Genomic DNA, 18,488 nt, shown 5'->3' on the forward strand with positions numbered 1-18,488 from the left:
CTGAAGTTTGGCAACCCAGTTCTTAACTGTAGAATATGAAGGGCATTGACCCCCCAATGTCTGCGACATATTACCATGAATATCATTTGAAGACGTTCCTTGCAGAAACAAGCAATTTATCACTCCTCTGCTCTCATTTGCTGTGAATATCGCATTAGACTCCACCATTTTGTTTTCCCGTGTGTTGCCATAAGCTAAAAACCACAAAATTTTGAAAACATATATTAGACATATAAGGTTTTCATGTAATGTAACATTCATTACCATAGAAACAAAAAAAGATCACAAAGTCAAAGACTTAGCAGCAGCCCCTCGTACCTCAGCAGTATAAGAAATGAAAGCTGAGCTGTGATTGGTTGTTATGGGGAGCAAAGGCAGATTTTGTCACAGTTCATAACAGCGAGGTGGTGCCCATAGCAACCAATCAGAGCACAGCTTTCATTTTACCTCAGTATAAGAACTGTAAGCCGCACTGTGACCGCCATTTTACAGTGAATGCAGCTGATGTCTTCATATCAGAATTATGGGCTGTAAACATGGATCACTGATAATCTGAATCATTTATTATGGTTTTTCAATGTGTGTGTCCATAAAAAAAATTCAATTTTTGATAAATTGTCCAGAAACAAAATGAACAGTCAAATTGGCAACTCTGGTTTCTTTTAAGCTTCACACAGAAATCAAGTTCTCGTTTCTCAGTCTTTTCCCGTCTTCTATTCACTTTTTGTTTTTTTCCGATTCACTATGAAATTTTTAAAACCATTTTTGATGAAAAAAAAATATTTTAAGTCTTCTAGTCAATCAGATGTTTGTCATAAAAGCTGACAAAGTGTCACTACAAGGGGGATCTCCGCTGCGGATAATCTCTGCATACAATAAACTGACGACAAAGTATCTCCTGACGGGAATCCGATAATCCGCGGGGAGATCTAGAAGTGAGGGTTCGATTTCCTGGCAGCGCCACCACAGGGGAAATTACACACTGCATGACCCAGGACAGGTCCTCCGGAGCGACGTTCTATGGGACGCTTTAATCTGGCCTGGAGATGAGGGTCCTGAACGGCGCACCCCCTAAAGTAACTGAGAATTCAGGATTTTCTCAGCAAAAACAAAACAAAACACATTTATTATTTATTGTTATAGCGCCATTTATTCCATGGCGCTTTACATGTGAGGAGGGGTATACATAATAAAAACAAGTACAGTAATCTTAATCAATACAAGTCACGACTGGTACATGAGGAGAGAGGACCCTGCCCGCGAGGGCTCACAATCTACATTTAGCTGTTTACTTAAATGAGAGATGGCATCTCTCGTCCTATCGTGAGACCATGAAGATTTGTCAAGATGTCCCCCCATTCCCTACACATAAGGCTCTCACATATTCTGCCACTTTGAAGAACAGTGCAAATTCTGGATTTGGACTATTTCCTTTGCTGTGTTTCCGACGAGTTATTTGCAGAAAAGGTCTTGAAAATCTTGCCAAAAAAAGTGAGGCATTACTTCTCTGAGGAGGAATCCTCCTGGGATCTGCTCCATGTTTCACTGTCAAGTCAAAAGGCTGCAGAACACCATGCGGAAGAATACGCTCCAAAATCTCTTCAAGAAAAAACACTCCAAAAACAAGCAGCTTTTCCTGAGGTGGAATCCTCTTGAAAAACTTATTTCTCCATCTCCAAAAAAACCCTGTGAAACCAGCCTTATTTATTTTACTCATGATACACCCCCATCATATTCCACAGCGTTTACAGACATCATTGGGGCTCAAACTCTACATCCCCTATCAGTATGTTATTAGAGTGTGGGACAAAATCGGAGAACCCGGAGAAAACCCACACAAACTCGGGGAGAAACCAGGGCTGCAAAGCAACAGTGCTAACCACTGAGCCACCATGCGGTAATGTAGTGCTAACCACTGAGCCACCATGCGGTAATGCAGTGCTAACCACTGAGCCACCATGCGGTAATGCAGTGCTAACCACTGAGCCAGCTCACCTCTGATATTTGTATTCTTTACACTGGGGGAGGGGTGTTTGTTTACTAGTGACATATCCCGTGGGTTCTATGCTTGTTTAAGTAAACAGTGCTTCCTTTTCAATGGTGCCCCCTCAGTAGTGCTCCCTTCTCACTACTGCCAACTCTTCTCTGATTCCCTCTTCCCATAAGTGCGTCCTCTTGACTAGTGTCTCCTTACCACTGCTCTCTCCGTATTAATGACCCCTCGTCACTGGTGGCTCTCCTCATTGGTGCCCCCTTCTCACTATTGCACCATCAGTAGTGCCCCCTCTTCTCTGTTACCCTCTCCTCATTGGTGCCCCCTCCTTACTATTACACCTACCTTCAGTGGTGCCCCCTCTTCTCTGGTGCCCCCTCCTCATTGGTGCGTGCCCCCTCCTTACTATTACACCTACCTTCAGTGGTGTCCCCTCTTCTCTGGTGCCCCTTCCTCATTGGTGCGTGCCCCCTCCTTACTATTACACCTACCTACAGTGGTGCCCCCTCTTCTCTGTTACCCTCTCCTCATTGGTGCCCCCTCCTTACTATTACACCTACCTTCAGTGGTGCCCCCTCTTCTCTGGTGCCCCCTCCTCATTGGTGCGTGCCCCCTCCTTACTATTACACCTACCTTCAGTGGTGTCCCCTCTTCTCTGGTGCCCCCTCCTCATTGGTGCGTGCCCCCTCCTTACTATTACACCTACCTACAGTAGTGCCCCCTCTTCTCTGTTACCCTCTCCTCATTGGTGCCCCCTCCTTACTATTACACCTACCTTCAGTGGTGCCCCCTCTTCTCTGTTACCCTCTCCTCATTGGTGCCCCCTCCTTACTATTACACCTACCTTCAGTGGTGTCCCCTCTTCTCTGGTGCCCCCTCCTCATTGGTGCGTGCCCCCTCCTTACTATTACACCTACCTACAGTGGTGCCCCCTCTTCTCTGTTGCCCCCTCCTCATTGGTACCTCCTCCTTACTATTGCACTTTCAGTAGTGCCCCCTCCGCACTATTGTACCCACCTTGAGTGGTGCCCCCTCTTCTGTTATCCTCTCCTCATTGGTGCCCCCTGCTCACTGTTGCACCCAATTTCAGTGGTGCCCCTTCCTCACTACTGCACCTACTTTCAGTAAAGCCCCCTCCTCACTATTGCCCCCACATTGAAGAAGTGCCCACCTCCAAGTTTAACCCACCTTCAGTAGTGCTGCTTCTCTGTTACCCCCTCCTCACTAGTTCACCCACCTTCCATAGTGCCCCCTCTTCACTATTGCACCCACTTTCAGTAGTGCCCCCTCCTCTTAGGTGATCCCCCCGTGCTCCCGTTTTTCTGAGCCTCTTCTCCGTTACAATAAGGCTGTGGACTCGCCACTACGGGGACTGTTGCTGTGACCGCCATTGCTATCACGCTCTCCCGTGCCTGCGGTGACACAGTGCGATGCCTGGTGCCGTGTGCTGAGGGCCCGGGGGTGTGAGGGCAGCAGTGTACACACAGTAGTGGGGCACAGGCGCGGGGCCCTTTAAGAGCGGAGGAGGAGGGGGACCTGAATGAAAAGCACTAGTGAATTCTTGCATAAATTATGCCTGGTGGCCGTGTGACGTCACGCCTGTGTGGCAGGGGAGCGGGGGAGAGGGAGGAGGAGGAGGGCAGTGTGGGCGGGGCTTCCTCTGAGTGTGCGTGTGTGTGTGTGAGAGTTGTCGGGGGCGCGCTCGGTCCTCGGGGAGGGCACATGCACGCGGCTGGAGCTGGTGCCCGGAGTGAGAGGATCCCGAGCAGTGAGTGTCCGGCGGGGCCGCGGGTTCGCCTCCTCCGTGCGGACGCGCTCGTACACTATCGGATTAAAAACTTGAGGCGAAATTAAAACACAAAGGGAAAAAGAAGGGAAGAGAGAAGGAGAAGAAGCCGGAGCTCAGGACGGGGATACGGATAAAGGTGGAGTGTGGGAAAGAGCGTAAACTCCAGGCACACACACGGCGCCTCCTCCCGCACAGCCCGGACCGGGGCAGACGCCAGTCCCGTCCTCCGCAGACAATAGGCTCCGGGGCCGCTCTCTGCCCGGTAAGTTGGGGATGGGGAGTTGTGTAGTGGTGCGGACCCCGGGCACAGCGTGGCCACAACAATGCCCACGCAGGACGCCATCCTGCCGGATCCACGCCGAACTTACTGCTCCCGGGAGCAACTTTGCCGGTGGCCCGGGTGGGGGGAGGGCTCCTGACCGCACCATCCGCCCGCTGCTGGCGATCACTGCCGGGGTGCTGGCGATCAACTTGTGCGAAGTGTGTGTGCAGCATCCCAGAGATGGAGGGCACTGCCATTCACCCTGGGGGGAGGGGGCGGCTGCAGGAGCACGAGGAGCCCAAAAGTGTCCAGGAGAAGTGTGGGGGGCTGGCTGACCCCAGGTGTGTGTGTGTTTGCCCAGAGATGGCTGCTGTGTGCGCACGCCCCCCGTCACCTCCTCAGCTGGGATAATGGGGGGCTGAGGAGAGGAGGTGGGTGTGGGTCATTGTCCTCTGCTGGGATGTGATGGGAGAAGACATGGCCTCCTGTTTATTCCCTGGTGGTGGAGCAGGGGGGGATGTGGGGAGGGAAGGATGAGGCTCATGGAGAAGGCGCTGCAGGCTACCAGCAGCCATCATTGCTCTGGCTCCATCTCCTCCTGATGGCCTTTCACTGGAGGGTACCCTGGGGTAGGAGGAGGAGGATGGGAGAGACCCCCGCCACACATGCCCGCTCACATACCCCATTGACTTGGGCACCTCTCTCTCTGCTTCTTTTTTCTGTAGCAAGTATTTTCTTTCACCTAACAAACAATAGACAAAGGACACAAAGTAGCAGTTGAGGAGGAGTTTCCTTTTGAATGGGAGAGATCACCGACCCGCACCATGCTCTGTGTGCTGTCCCCCCAAGCGGAGATCCTCCATGTGGGGCAGGTGCTGGCCCACAAAACTTTTATTCCTTCTTCTCAATTTGTTCCTGTGACTATGGAGATGTCCTCACCAGTGCCCCATATCATTTGTCAGCGCTGACCCAGGAGAGCCGGGTGCCACACATGTCACTGATGCCATCACTCCCCCAACCTCTCATCATTCTCACTTATTTGCAATTTTTCTTCTGAGTGGAAAATTTGTCTCAACTTTTCCAAATACCTATAAAATTCTATCTAGCGCTAAAAAAATAATAAAACTGTGTATAGTTGCCTAAATGTTGCAGCTTGAAAGTGTCGGTGAAGTCGCCTCATCTGCTCAAAAAAAAAAATTTATTTAACAAAAGTTGTTCCCCTATTCTGCCCCCGTGTGCTTTGTACACAGCGGCCTCCCAGTCACCGAAAATGGCAGCTTTCATTTATGTGGGACCATTCAGTGACACTGATAGCACCACAAGGGCACAATGGCCTCTCCCCAGGTTTTGTTCTACGCCGCGAAAGCCAGATTTGATTAAACGTCCCCTTATATTCATCGTTTTAATCGAATTTAATATAAGCTTTTTCTAGCATTGTTTACACTTGAATATAGTATAGAAAGCCTAAATTTATATAAAGTTTCTACAGCACAGATGGGTGTGATGTAAGAGGGGCAGGCTTGTTTTAATATTTTATTTCTAAAAAGAGGAGGGGAAACTTGTCTGAAATATACCGTAGTTTTGGTTTAAAAAAACAAAACTTCCATACAAGGACTAGATCAACACAAGTGAAAAGTGATTTCCTCTGTTTGATGTAACAGGTATTACTTTGACAGTTTGTAAGAGATGCTGGAGGATTAGAACTTTTATTTTTCTGTAATTTAATATTAATCTAAAAGTAATTTGACAATTCTGTAGGATTGACACTTTGACACTCTAATAAAACATGGATGCGTTTGTGAATATTATTTGCTTCTGGGACCATAGATCACGTGTTTGTGGAGTTAACTATTGTGGTTTTTATATGAATTGACATTTATATGTTTCAATATTTGTTAATTTTTTTTTAGATTAGCAGGAAAGAAGTGTAGTTTTAAATGGCTAAAGTGGATTACAGGAGTTTTGTTTGTTTTTTCCTTTGGTGGCCAAGATTTCCGAGCAAATGTTGTGATATTTAGTTGATTTTCTTTCCTTCTATTGGAAAATCTTTCTTTGTTTACAAACCTTATGCCGGTATGTTCCATCTTTGTGTTCAGTTTTTCTTAGTCAAAAATTAATCCTTTTTCTGTAACATCTACTCTTTATATATAAATTTGATTTTGTGCCACTGGCATTTTAGTTTTTTTTTTTTTTTTTGATATTGTCTAATTTTAACCAAGGAATTGTGCTTTGCTTCCTTCTGTGGACGCCACTTGTTTCCCCCTGATGTCACTGGCCGGTGTTTATCAGCAGAGGGTGATGGGAAGGATGACATCACATGTTCGTGGAAGATGTCGAATGTGTTCAGCTGTGTGGGGGTTAATTTGCCATGAAATGCCAATGTTTTTTTTACATTATTTTTGCACGTATGATCAGTGCACAGATTTTATATATTAACCTTAAGTTTGTTTAATATAAGCACACAGTGTATCATTGAAATGATCTCTCGCATTAAACAGCGCTCTGGCTAATATGTGCCATCTTTTCTGTTTTTATTTCCTTTCAGAGATTTATTGTATGCTCTTGATATGTTGGCAGATAAGGTGGCAGAATATACAAATTAACATCTGTCGATGATGGATGTCGGCGTTTAACCCTCAGTTGTCCTGTGCAGATAAGGTGAATGCCATGGCTGTGCCCAGCAACAGAAGGAAGTCTCCCTTTAATGCAGCCAATGGTTAATGTCCCTTATCTTGTGACAATTGTAACCAGAGAAGGCAGTACTGGAACCAGAGCCATATGTGGAGCGCTGGTGAAACTGTGGAGCCCATGTATAATTTACTATTGGGAACTTTGCTGTGACACTTGCTCTGTTGAGCTGATTGTGTCGGGTCTTTCATGTTCTGTCCCAGCCAGCGAGAGTTTACAAAGCAGAGTCTGATCTGCTACTTCTCTGTATTTCTCACTGCTCCTCCTGGGGCATCATGTACAACAGGTTACTGCGCACTTTACTTTTCCTATATACTTTTTTTTTTCTTTTGCTCAGAATTGTCTTCCCAAGCTAGCTCAACATGCTGAGGCAGGCATAACCAATCTGTTCCTTGGGCCTTTAATAACAATTTATCCTGTCATTTAGAAAGAGACACATTGTTTCCAAACCCTTTTATAAAGACCTTGGAAACTGTACTTTATAATTATTGTCTGAGCCACTTGCTCTTGTAATATTCCTTCCGCGGTAATACTTTGCAGGTGTAAAACTTTGCCAGTAATTCAGCTTTGTCTCCCGGACTGAGCTTTAGCTTGGATGTAAAGAAGTTGTAGAAACGTTTACATTTCGTAAAAACGCTACTTAGTGTGAATACTACTATAAAAACCGATCAATGTGAGACAAGCAGGTCCAGCAGAGCTCAGCCTGAATCTGATATTTTACAGAAGAATCGGCTGCTCTAATGAAGACATGGTGAATATCTGAAGACGTTGACCCCATTTTGCGTTTGTCATGTTTGTACCTTATACACACGTATTTCCTACGGATGGATCTTGTACCTATTAAAGTCTGTGGTCCTTTCCATGTGTCACAGCAACATGTCAGTTTTTGATATTTAATCGATGAGCTGTCCAAGATTATAACTCCAATTTATAAGATGTGAAATGTATTTTTTTTTTATCAGTCAAAATCACTGGTGGTTAAAACTGATAGACTGATGAAACTCAGGCTATATTTTTTTGGGTGTCAAATTCATATATCCGCGCAAATCATTCCAAAATCGGACAGCAGTGCATGGACTGGCTGCAGGTCTCCCGACTCCAGCGTACCTGCTTCATATATTTCAGTGAAGCAGTCACACTCGGATTGGGAGAACCACGACCAGGTCATGCAATGTGGTCCGATATTGGACCGATTTGCATGGATGTCTGAATGCGCCTTTGATTGCATAAAGAAATCATGGACCTCTAAGGCCTAAGAGTGCAGGATTGTAGATGTTTACGGTTGAATGTGACTGAGTCACTAATATATTCACTGTCCGGATTCAGCTATGCTTGATGGTTCCATCAATCGTCACATGACCACTTAACTCATGTGCAATTTTCATACTTACGGTCACGTGACAACAAGCTTTTCTTCCGGTTTTTCACTGTATATGGTGAGTAGGTCTTTGGCACTTGGGGAGGATTGGGTGCCAAACTGAATTCTTGCCCTGTATGCCAAAAAACCTAGATACACCTCTGTGTCTTTCGCCCTGCTTGCCGCATTTCCTGATTCCCGGCTTCTGCTCCACACAAGTCCTCCTTGACATGAGAGATCTTATGATTTACGTTATTACTCTACTAGTTTTCGGTCTACCTGTGCCCACAACAGATGTCCTTGACAAAGACAGCTCCTGGTAGGAATGTTGGACCATGTCTGATTTTGACTCCTTGCCGGATTAAAATAAACTATCACTGCAGCAAGACCTACAGTCTCATTTTCTTTTGTGGTGCTGGGGTTCCTTCCTCAACAAGTCTGGACCACGAGTCCCTTCCTCAAGCTCACAGTTTTTAATAGGACAATGTGACTGTCTTTCTTTTTCTAATGCGTGTCTGAAGAGTTACATATTTGTCACTGATGGAGAGGTTGGGGTTAAACGGCTGTGCTGTATAATAAGTAGGCTATGTATGACAACAGGGCACTTAAGGATGTTCTCCATAAGTAAGGGAAAGCTGATTACATCCGAGCAGCAGCATGGAGTTCTTTAAGCTCGTCCTAGGTAAGATTTAACATCTGAGATGCTAACGGGACATAATGTTTGTGAAGCAACATCAAAGCAATTAGTACAAGTGACACCCCCACTATACTACCCCTTGTTTAAGGATACACAATATAATGGTTACTGGAGGGTATGTCTGGGCCTGTGCTGCCACTATGCTGTAATCCAACCTTCAGTGTATGTTGTCTGGTCCTTCACTAGGCTGTAGTACAGACTTGTAATAGTGGCTCTATACTTACTGTGAAATGTCAAATCTCAATGTTCATTTAAAAGGGCTTGTCCCACCTCATGAACATCTATCAGGGCCAGCTCCAGGTCTTTGAGGGCCCCGGGCGAAAGAGTCTCAGTGGGCCCCCCCTTTAACACATACCACGATTCATGATCACATATAAACACAGCCCACGTAGCATATAGCACGGCCCACGTAGCTTATAGAACAGCCATCTAGTATATAGCACAGCCCAGGTAGCATATAACAGCCCACGTAGTATATAACACGGCCCACGTAGTATATAGAACAGCCATGTAGTATATAGACACTTGCCCCATATAGTGCTGCACAAACGTTATGGCCCCATAGATGCTTAATACAGACACTTGCCCCATATAGTGCTGTACAAACGTTATGGCCCCATACAGACACTTGCCCCATATAGTGCTGCACTAACGTTAATTATGGCCCCATAAGATGCTCCGTACAGACACTTGCCCCATTTGCTGTTGCTGCGATTTAAAAAAAAAATCACATACTCACCTCTCCGTCGCTCAGGCCCCTGGCACTTTCAATATTCACCTGTCCTCGTTCCAGCTGCTGCTCCATCTTCTTCAGCATCTTCTGCACTGATGCTCAGGCAGAGGGCGCGCACTAACCACGTCACCGCGCCCTCTGACATCAGGATCACTGCAGAAGACGCTGAAGACAGAGCTGCGCCCGGAACGGGGAACAGGTGAATATCGCGCAGTGCTCACCTCCCCGTTATACTCACCTGCTCCTGGCGCTGTGCAGTGCCTGCTTCCCCAGCGCTGGCAGCTTCTTCCTGTATTGAGCGGTCACCGTTACCGCTCATTACAGTAATGAATATGCGGCTCCACCCTTATGGCAGGTGGAACCGCATATTCATTACTGTAATGAGCGGTACCATGTGATCGCTCAGTACAGGAAGAAGCTGGGGAGCCGGGGACCTGCAGGAATCGTGCCAGCCGCCAGGAGTAGGTGAATATAATTAGACAGCCCCCGGCTGCTCCCCCTCCCCTGCCGAGTCCGCTCCGTTATGTGCCGCTAGCTGAGGGCCCCTGGGGGAGCGGTGGTCCTGGCAGCTGCCTGCCCCTAACGCCAGCCTTGAATGGGCCCCCGTGTCTCGCCAGGGCCCCGGCACTTGCCCGGGTACGCCGGCCCTGACATCTATCCATATGCCTCCTACGGTAGATTGTCTCTGCAAGGCTGTGTTCACACGGTCATATGTAAAGTGCAGCTGTGATTGGGTCCGTGTGCTCTGCCACATAGCTGAATGGCCCAGGAGCTGCCTGCTTTGGATATGCACCAGTTTTATCCAGTGACCAGACCAGACTAGTGCATGCTGGCTTTTTTTTTTTTTTTTGTATTGACATGGACCATTTATATTCACCTGAGGTCCATGTGGCACATAGGCAAACATTGGGTCCTTGCACTGTCTGTTTTCCACACGGAATGAAAATACTTTAGTCTGAAGGTTTCCAAAGCTGAGAGCTGCTGCAGAGAGTGAGTCCTGGAAAATATCGTATTGAGGGCGTTCATATGGGCTGATCCACTGTGGCAAGTGTTCACCAAACTGTGCACGTCCCGTGGTTTTCATTCCCTTTGATGCAGGTTTCATCCTTTATACAGTGAAGATCTTCAGGATTCGGGAGCATCCACACAGGCCACATACTCACGCATTGTGGAGAAAAAGCACTATTTAAATTGAGCAAAGCTGCTGATTTGACATCTGCATTCTATCAATTTATGATGTGGCTTTTGCTACCGATTTACCATGGATTTCGTCCTTTACTTTGCAAAGGATGCAGTCTGTGTTTAATTTGCAGTGAAAACTGCACCATTTGCTAAAATTGGATTGACATGTCTACAAAACATCTGCCCAGTGTGAATTTATCTTTATGGTGGGTTCACATGCAGTAGATTTATTGCCGAAATTTCTAACAAAAAATGAGCTCCATTCATCCAAATGAGGATGTTTTGGGGACAAGCGCATGGCAAGCCCCGTTCAGTTGGATGGGACAGCCGCAGAATTGATGGCATATTCACACACGCCTGATTTATTGCCATCATGAGGAAAAGTTGTCCTGATGAAGAGGTGTAGGGTGCAGACCACAGATCTGCGGTATGAGCCTACAGATGGACTGAATGTGTACTGCAGGTGTCCTCTCTCCAAGGATCTACAAGTAGTGTTAATGTGACGTTATTAATCTTCATTTATTAGGAATGGATTCAGTGTGAATACTAGGAGTGAAGTCTTGATGACACAGTAATACTGCTCCGTGTGGCTTCAATGGGAAATGCACTGTGGAAATAATAGCACTAATTGAGCAAGATGCAGTAAGAACCACCGCGCCTCGTCTGTCATTCCTAACCTGCAAGTCACATTTGCAGGTGGAGAAGCGCTATTTATTTTTCCCCATTTACTTATTTCAGTTGTTAATCGGTGGCCCAACCTGAAACTAAAGCTTGTAGAGTGTGTGCTTGTCGGAGCTGTCAAAAGGTTTTCGCTTCAGCGGAAGAGTGTTAATGCCCATCCTATGGTATATTGGGCGTTATTACCCCTTCCTGCCATTTTCTGTGTGATCACAGCCTGTCTGTAGTTTCTTGCATGTTATATCTTAGTGGCACCAAAATCTCTTGGCTTGTACAATGTGGGAGGCAAATGAATGACCTTTTCCATGTTGGGCAAACTGTTTAAACTTCTAATGTGAAGTAAATTACTGATTGCTATAATTGTGATGGGCCAGGACGATTAGTGAGGAAGCAGATTATTGATGATCGGTGGAGACCCTCAACTTTATTACAATCCTAAAGAAGTTGAGCTGATTTGTGCCACTGCTGTCATACAACATGGATGGTTCAATGTACTGCCGGTATCTATTGCTAAGTGACTCGTGATGGTTTTTTGAGAAGTCTTAAGTTAGCACCAAAATATAAGATTTTCTTTTTTTTTGTATAGTAATGCTCAGGATGTTTGTATGCAACATCTCATTATGGAATTTGGCCATGAACATTTTGGCTAAAAGCACGTAATCTACATAGACCTCATCTAGATACACTTCAGGAGCCTTAATGCTTCTGGAAGTGTGCTACTGACTACATTGTAGGAATTTTACTGCATAGCCACAAAAAGCGAATTCTCTCATGGAAAGAGAGGTTCAGCTGTCATCTAAAGTCAACAGTCTCAGCCATGTTCGGACTCGGGCTGAAATTCAGTCCTGGCATTTGAAATCACACGGGCCCATGTTGTCCCCGTCCCCAAGAACCAGATGGGATATATTACTAATATTACCCTGGATAGAAGAAGGATTTACTACAAGTCCAATATTTCTAATCATACCGGTGGCCTGGTGGGGTAAGTCAACAACTTTGTGCTCCATCACAACTCTTAACAGTATGGGTGTCTTGAGAACACTGATTCTGTTAACGTTGCAGACAAGGCAGCCCACAACCAGACAGGCCTGTCTGGCATTTGCCAGAATTGGCAGATGGCCAGTCTGGCCCTGGTCTCAGCCTTAGTCCGAAGTCACACTACCGTAGAATACGGCGAGGTACTATGCGATAAAACATCTCACAGCACTCGGCCCAGTGCTAATCTATGGGGCAGCTCACATCAGTTTTTATTTTCTCAGGCATATAATCAAACATGTTAAAGGTAAAAGCTATAAGACCTTCTCCGAGTAGTTTGATGTTCCTGTGACTACAGTTGCACATATTATTTAGAAATTTAAGATCCATGGAACTGTAGCCAACCTCCCTGGACGTGGCCGCAGGAGGAAAATTGGTGACAAATCAAAGAGATGGATAATGCGAATGTTAACAAAAGAGCCCAGAAAAACTTCTAAACAGATTAACCCCTTAATCCCATATGACGTACTATCCCGTCAAGGTGCCCTGGGACTTAATTCCCAGTGACGGGATAGTACGTCATATGCGATCGGCCGCGCTCACGGGGGGAGCGCGGCCGATCGCGGCCAGGTGTCAGCTGCCTATCGCAGCTGACATCCGGGACTATGTGCCAAGAGCGGTCACGGACCGCTCCCGGCACATTAACCCCCGGCACACCGCGCTCAAACATGATCGCGGTGTGCCGGCGGTGCAGGGAAGCATCGCACAGGGAGGGGGCTCCCTGCGGGCTTCCCTGAGACCCCCGCAGCAACGCGATATGATTGCGTTGCTGCGAGGGTCTCCTACCTTCCTCCCTGCAGCAAGGCCCGGATCCAAAATGGCCGCTGCATCCAGGTCCTGCAGGGAGGGAGGTGGCTTACCAAGTGCCTGCTCAGAGCAGGCACTTAGTAAGCCTGCACTGATCTGACATAGTGCTGTGCAAACTGTCAGATCAGCGATCTGTGACTTCCCCTTCCCCCGGGACAAAGTAAGAGTTAAAAAAAAATTTCCACATGTGTAAAAAAAAAATAAAAAAAAGTTCCTAAATAAAGAAAAAAAATATTCCCATAAATACATTTCTTTAAATTAAAAAAAAAAAACAATAAAAGTACACATATTTAGTATCGCCGCGTCCATAACGACCCCACCTATAAAACTGTCCCACTAGTTAACCCCTTGTGGAATAACATGCGATCAAAAAGACGGATATAAATAACCATGGTACCGCTGAAAACGTCATCTTGTCCTGCAAAAAAACGAGCCGCCATACAGCATCAGCAAAAAAATAAAAGTTATAGTCCTGAGAATAAAGCAATGCCAAAATAATTATTTTTTCTATAATATAGTTTTTATCGTATAAAAGCGCCAAAACATAAAAAAAAATGATATAAATGAGGTATCGCTGTAAACGTACTGACCCGAAGAATAAAACTGCTCTATCAATTTTACCAAACGCAGAACGGTATAAACGCCTCCCCCAAAAGAAATTCATGAATAGCTGTTTTTGGTAATTCTGCCTCACAAAAATCGGAATAAAAAGCGATCAAAAACTCACGTGTCAGAAAATGTTAATAAAAACGTCAACTCGTCCCGCAAAAAACAAGACCTCACATGACTCTGTGGACCAAAATATGGAAAAATTATAGGTCTCAAAATGTGGAGACGCAAAAACTTTTTTGCTATAAAAAGCGTCTTTTAGTGTGTGACAGCTGCCAATCATAAAAATCCGCTATAAAAGTAAATCAAACCCCCCTTCATCACCCCCTTAGTTAGGGAAAAATAATAACAAATAAAATAAAAAAAAATGTATTTTTCCATTTTCACATTAGGATTAGGGTTGGGGCTAGGGTTGGAGCTAAAGTTGGAGCTAAAGTTAGGGTTGGGGCTAAAGTTAGAGTTGGGGCTAGGGTTAGGGTTGGAGCTAAAGTTAGGGTTGGGGCTAAAGTTAGGGTTTGGATTACATTTACCGTTGGGATTAGGGTTTGGATTAGAGTTAGGGGTGTGTCAGGGTTAGAGGTGTGGTTAGGGTTACTGTTGGGATTAGGGTTAGGGGTGTGTTTGGATTAGGGTTTCAGTTAGAATTGGGGGTTTCTATTGTTTAGGCACATCAGGGGCTCTCCAAACGCGACATGGCGTCCGATCTCAATTCCAGCCAATTCTGCGTTGAAAAAGTAAAACAGTGCTACTTCCCTTCCGAGCTCTCCCGTGGGCCCAAACAGGGGTTTACCCCAACATATGGGATATCGGCGTACTCGGGACAAATTGGACAACGACTTTTGGGGTCCAAGATCTCTTGTTACCCTTGGGGAAAATAAAAATTTGGGGGGCTAAAAATCATTTTTGTGGGAAAAAAAAGAATTTTTATATTCACGGCTCTGCGTTATAAACTGTAGTGAAACACTTGGGGGTTCAAAGTTCTCACAACACATCTAGAGAAGTTCCTTGGGAGGTCTAGTTTCCAATATGGGGTCACTTGTGGGGGGTTTCTACTGTTTAGGTACATCAGGGGCTCTGCAAATGCATCGTGACGCCTGCAGACCAATCCATCTAAGTCTGCATTCCAAATGGCGCTCCTTCCCTTCCGAGCTCTGCCATGCACCCAAACAGTGGTTCCCCCCCACATATGGGGTATCGGCGTACTCAGGACAAATTGGACAACAACTTTTGGGATCCAATTTATTCTGTTACCCTTGTGAAAATACAAAACTGGGGTCTAAAAAATCATTTTTGTGAAAAAAAAAAAGAATTTTTATTTTCATGGCTCTGCGTTATAAACTGTAGTGAAACACTTGGGGGTTCAAAGCTCTCAAAACACATCTAGATAAGTTCCTTAGGGGGTCTACTTTCCAAAATGTTGTCACTTGTGGGGCGTTTTAATGTTTAGGCACATCAGGGGCTCTCCAATTTCGACATGGTGTACCATCTCCATTCCAGTCAATTTTGCATTGAAAAGTCAAATGGCGCTCCTTCCCTTCCGAGCTCTGCCATGCGCCCAAACAGTGGTTTACCCGCACATATGGGGTATCAGCGTACTCAGGACAAATTGGACAACAACTTTTGGGGTCCAATTTCTTCTCTTACCCTTGGGAAAATAAAAAATTGGGGGCGAAAAGATCATATTTGTGAAAAAATGATTTTTTATTTTTACGGCTCTGCATTATAAACTTCTGTGAAGCACTTGTTGGGTCAAAGTGCTCACCACGCATCTAGATAAGTTCCTTAAGGGGTCTACTTTCCAATATGGTGTCACTTGTGGGAGGTTTCAATGTTTAGGCACATCAGGGCTCTTCAAACGCAACATGGCGTCCCATCTCGATTCCAGTCAATTTTGCATTGAAAAGTTAAATGGCGCTCCTTCCCTTCCGAGCTCTGCTATGCGCCCAAACAGTGGTTTACCCCCACATATGGGGTATCGGCGTACTCAGGACAAATTGCACAACAACCTTTGTGGTCCATTTTCTCCTGTTACCCTTGGTAAAATAAAACAAATTGGAGCTGAAGTAAATTTTTTGTGAAAAAAAGTTAAATGTTCATTTTTATTTAAACATTCCAAAAATTCCTGTAAAACACCTGAAGTGTTAATAAACTTCTTGACTGTGGTTTTGAGCACCTTGAGGGGTGCAGTTTTTAGAATGGTGTTACACTTGGGTATTTTCTATCATATAGACCCCTCAAAATGACTTCAAATGTGATGTGATCCCTAAAAAATATTGGTGTTGTAAAAATGAGAAATTGCTGGTCAACTTTTAACTCTTATAACTGCCTAACAAATAAAATTTTAGTTCCAAAATTGTGCTGATGTAAAGTAGACATGTGGGAAATGTTCCTTATTAATTATTTTGTGTGACATATCTCTGTGATTTAAGGGCATAAAAATTCAAAGTTGGAAAATTGCAAAATTTTCAAAATTTTCGCCAAATTTCCGTTTTTTTCAGAAATAAACGCACGTTATATCGAATAAATTTTACCACTATCATGAAGTACAATATATCACGAGAAAACAATGTCAGAATCGCCAAGATCCGTTGAAGCGTTCCAGAGTTATAACCTCATAAAGGGACAGTGGTCAGAATTGTAAAAATTGGCTTGGTCATTAACGTGCAAACCACCCTCGGGGCTTAAGGGGTTAAAGGTGATCTCCAAGCTCAAGGAACATCAGTGATCACACCATTCGTAGTTGTATGAGCCAAAGTGGACTTCATGGGAGACGACCAAGGAGGACACCATTGTTGGAATAAAAAATCATAAAAAAGCCAGACTGGAATTTGCCAAACTACATGCTGGCAAGCCCCAAAGGTTTAGGGAGAAGATGGACAGATGAGACAAAAATGGAACTTTTTGGCAAGGCACATCAGCTCTATGTTCAGATGGAAAAATGAAGCATATCAAGAAAAAACACTGTCCCTACTGTGAAACATGGAGGAGGCTCTGTCATGTTCTGGGGCTGCTTTGCTGCATCTGGCACAGGGTGTCTTTAATCTGTGCAGGGTACAATGAAATCTTAAGACCATCAAGGGATTCTATAAAGAAATGTTCTGCCCAGTGTCAGAAAGCTTGGTCTCAGTCGCAGGTCATGGGTCTTGCAACAGGATAATGACCCAAAACACACCGATAAAACCACCCAAGAATGGCTAAGAGGAAAACATTGGACTATTCTGAAGTGGTCTTCTATGAGCCCTGACCTAAATCCTATTGAGCATCTTTGGAAAGAGCTGAAACATGCCGTCTGGAAAAGGCAACCTTCAAACACGAGACAACTGGAGCAGTTTGCTCTTGAGGAGTGGGCCAAAATACCTGTTGAGGTGCAGAAGTCTCATTGACAGTGACAGGAATCGTTTGGTTGCAGTGATTGCCTCAAAAGGTTGTGCAACAAAATATTAAGGGTACCATCATTTCTGTCCAGGCCTATTTCATGAGTTTTATTGTTTTTACTTCTGTGGAAGCATTGGTTGAAAAGCAGTGTCTGACTTTCATTTGTTCATTTTCATAGATTTCTTAATTTTTTTTAATTTATATTACTTTTGTCAGATTCAAGTTATTTCTGTGACCATTGTGGGTTTTTCTGTCATTAAACGAGGGGGACCAACAATCTTGACTGTTTATCTATCTAGCAATTCAGCAGCCGAATACAGTGTAATGTCACTCCCAGCAGGAGCCAACAGTGCGTGTGCAGCTTACTGTACATGTATTTAGTAAAATAATATTTTTCTAAAAAAAAAAAGGCTACCGTGTAATTTTCTTAACCATCAGAGGGAAAGGCGATGGCTGAGGGCAGATGTTTATAGCCTGGAAAGGGGGTAATACCAATGGAGCTTCCCAGGCTAATAATATCAGCGCACAGCTGTATACTTGGCCTTTTTACTGGCTATTAAAATGGGGTACCCTAAAAAAGACGTATGGTTCCCCTCTAATAACCAGCAAGGGTTATGCAGACAAGCGCGGGGCTGATATTAATTGCCTAGGAATGGGCCATGGATACTGCCCCCCCCCCCCCCAGCTAAAAACATCAGCTCTCAGCCATCCCAGAAAAGCTGCATCTCTAAGATATGCCAATTCTGGCACTTATCCTCGCTCTTCCCACTTTCCCTGTAGCGGTGACAAGTGGGATGATAGTTGGGGGGTTGATGTCACCTTTTCATTGTCAGGTGACACCAAGCCCCGAGCTTAGTAACGGAGAGGCGTCTATAAGAGACCCCCATTACTAACACCATAGTCACATTGTAAGAAAACAGTCACCCAGAAAAAAAGTCCTTTAATTGACACAGATTCCTTTAATATATCTGCATTAAACCATACCTGCGAGTTCGCCCATTCCACTGACGCCATTATCATCTGCAAAAGAGTTAAAAATAAAAAACAAAAAGGGACAATATATTTCAACTTTCCGCAGAGATACTGCTAATCCATTTGTCCCATGAGGGGTCTTACTATGCTACATCTAGATGGCAGGTTGCATGATGCGAGCATGCAGCCTGTCATCCAGCAGAGACCCTGAGCAGAGTGTGCTCAGTGTCTCCCTGTGAACCCCTATTCCCTGTCTGACAGCTCCGCGAGCGTTAGAAAGTTCTGCTTGCGGTACCGTCAGACAGGTCCTG

The 18,488-nt window shown here is 45.1% G+C and overlaps 1 protein-coding gene across 1 annotated transcript in view; it reads left to right on the top strand.

Moving 5' to 3' along the window:
• The first annotated feature begins 3,706 nt into the window (after positions 1 to 3,706).
• CHD7 (chromodomain helicase DNA binding protein 7) overlaps positions 3,707 to 18,488 on the top strand; it is a 177,585-nt gene continuing 162,803 nt past the window's right edge. Inside the window, exon 1 of the mRNA XM_069731389.1 lies at positions 3,707 to 4,044. The gene's annotated coding sequence lies outside the window, so the exon portion shown is untranslated. The remainder of the gene's footprint in view (positions 4,045 to 18,488) is intronic.

Source organism: Ranitomeya imitator, chromosome 6, assembly GCF_032444005.1.
Source record: "Ranitomeya imitator isolate aRanImi1 chromosome 6, aRanImi1.pri, whole genome shotgun sequence".
Classification (NCBI taxonomy): Eukaryota; Metazoa; Chordata; class Amphibia; order Anura; family Dendrobatidae; genus Ranitomeya; species Ranitomeya imitator.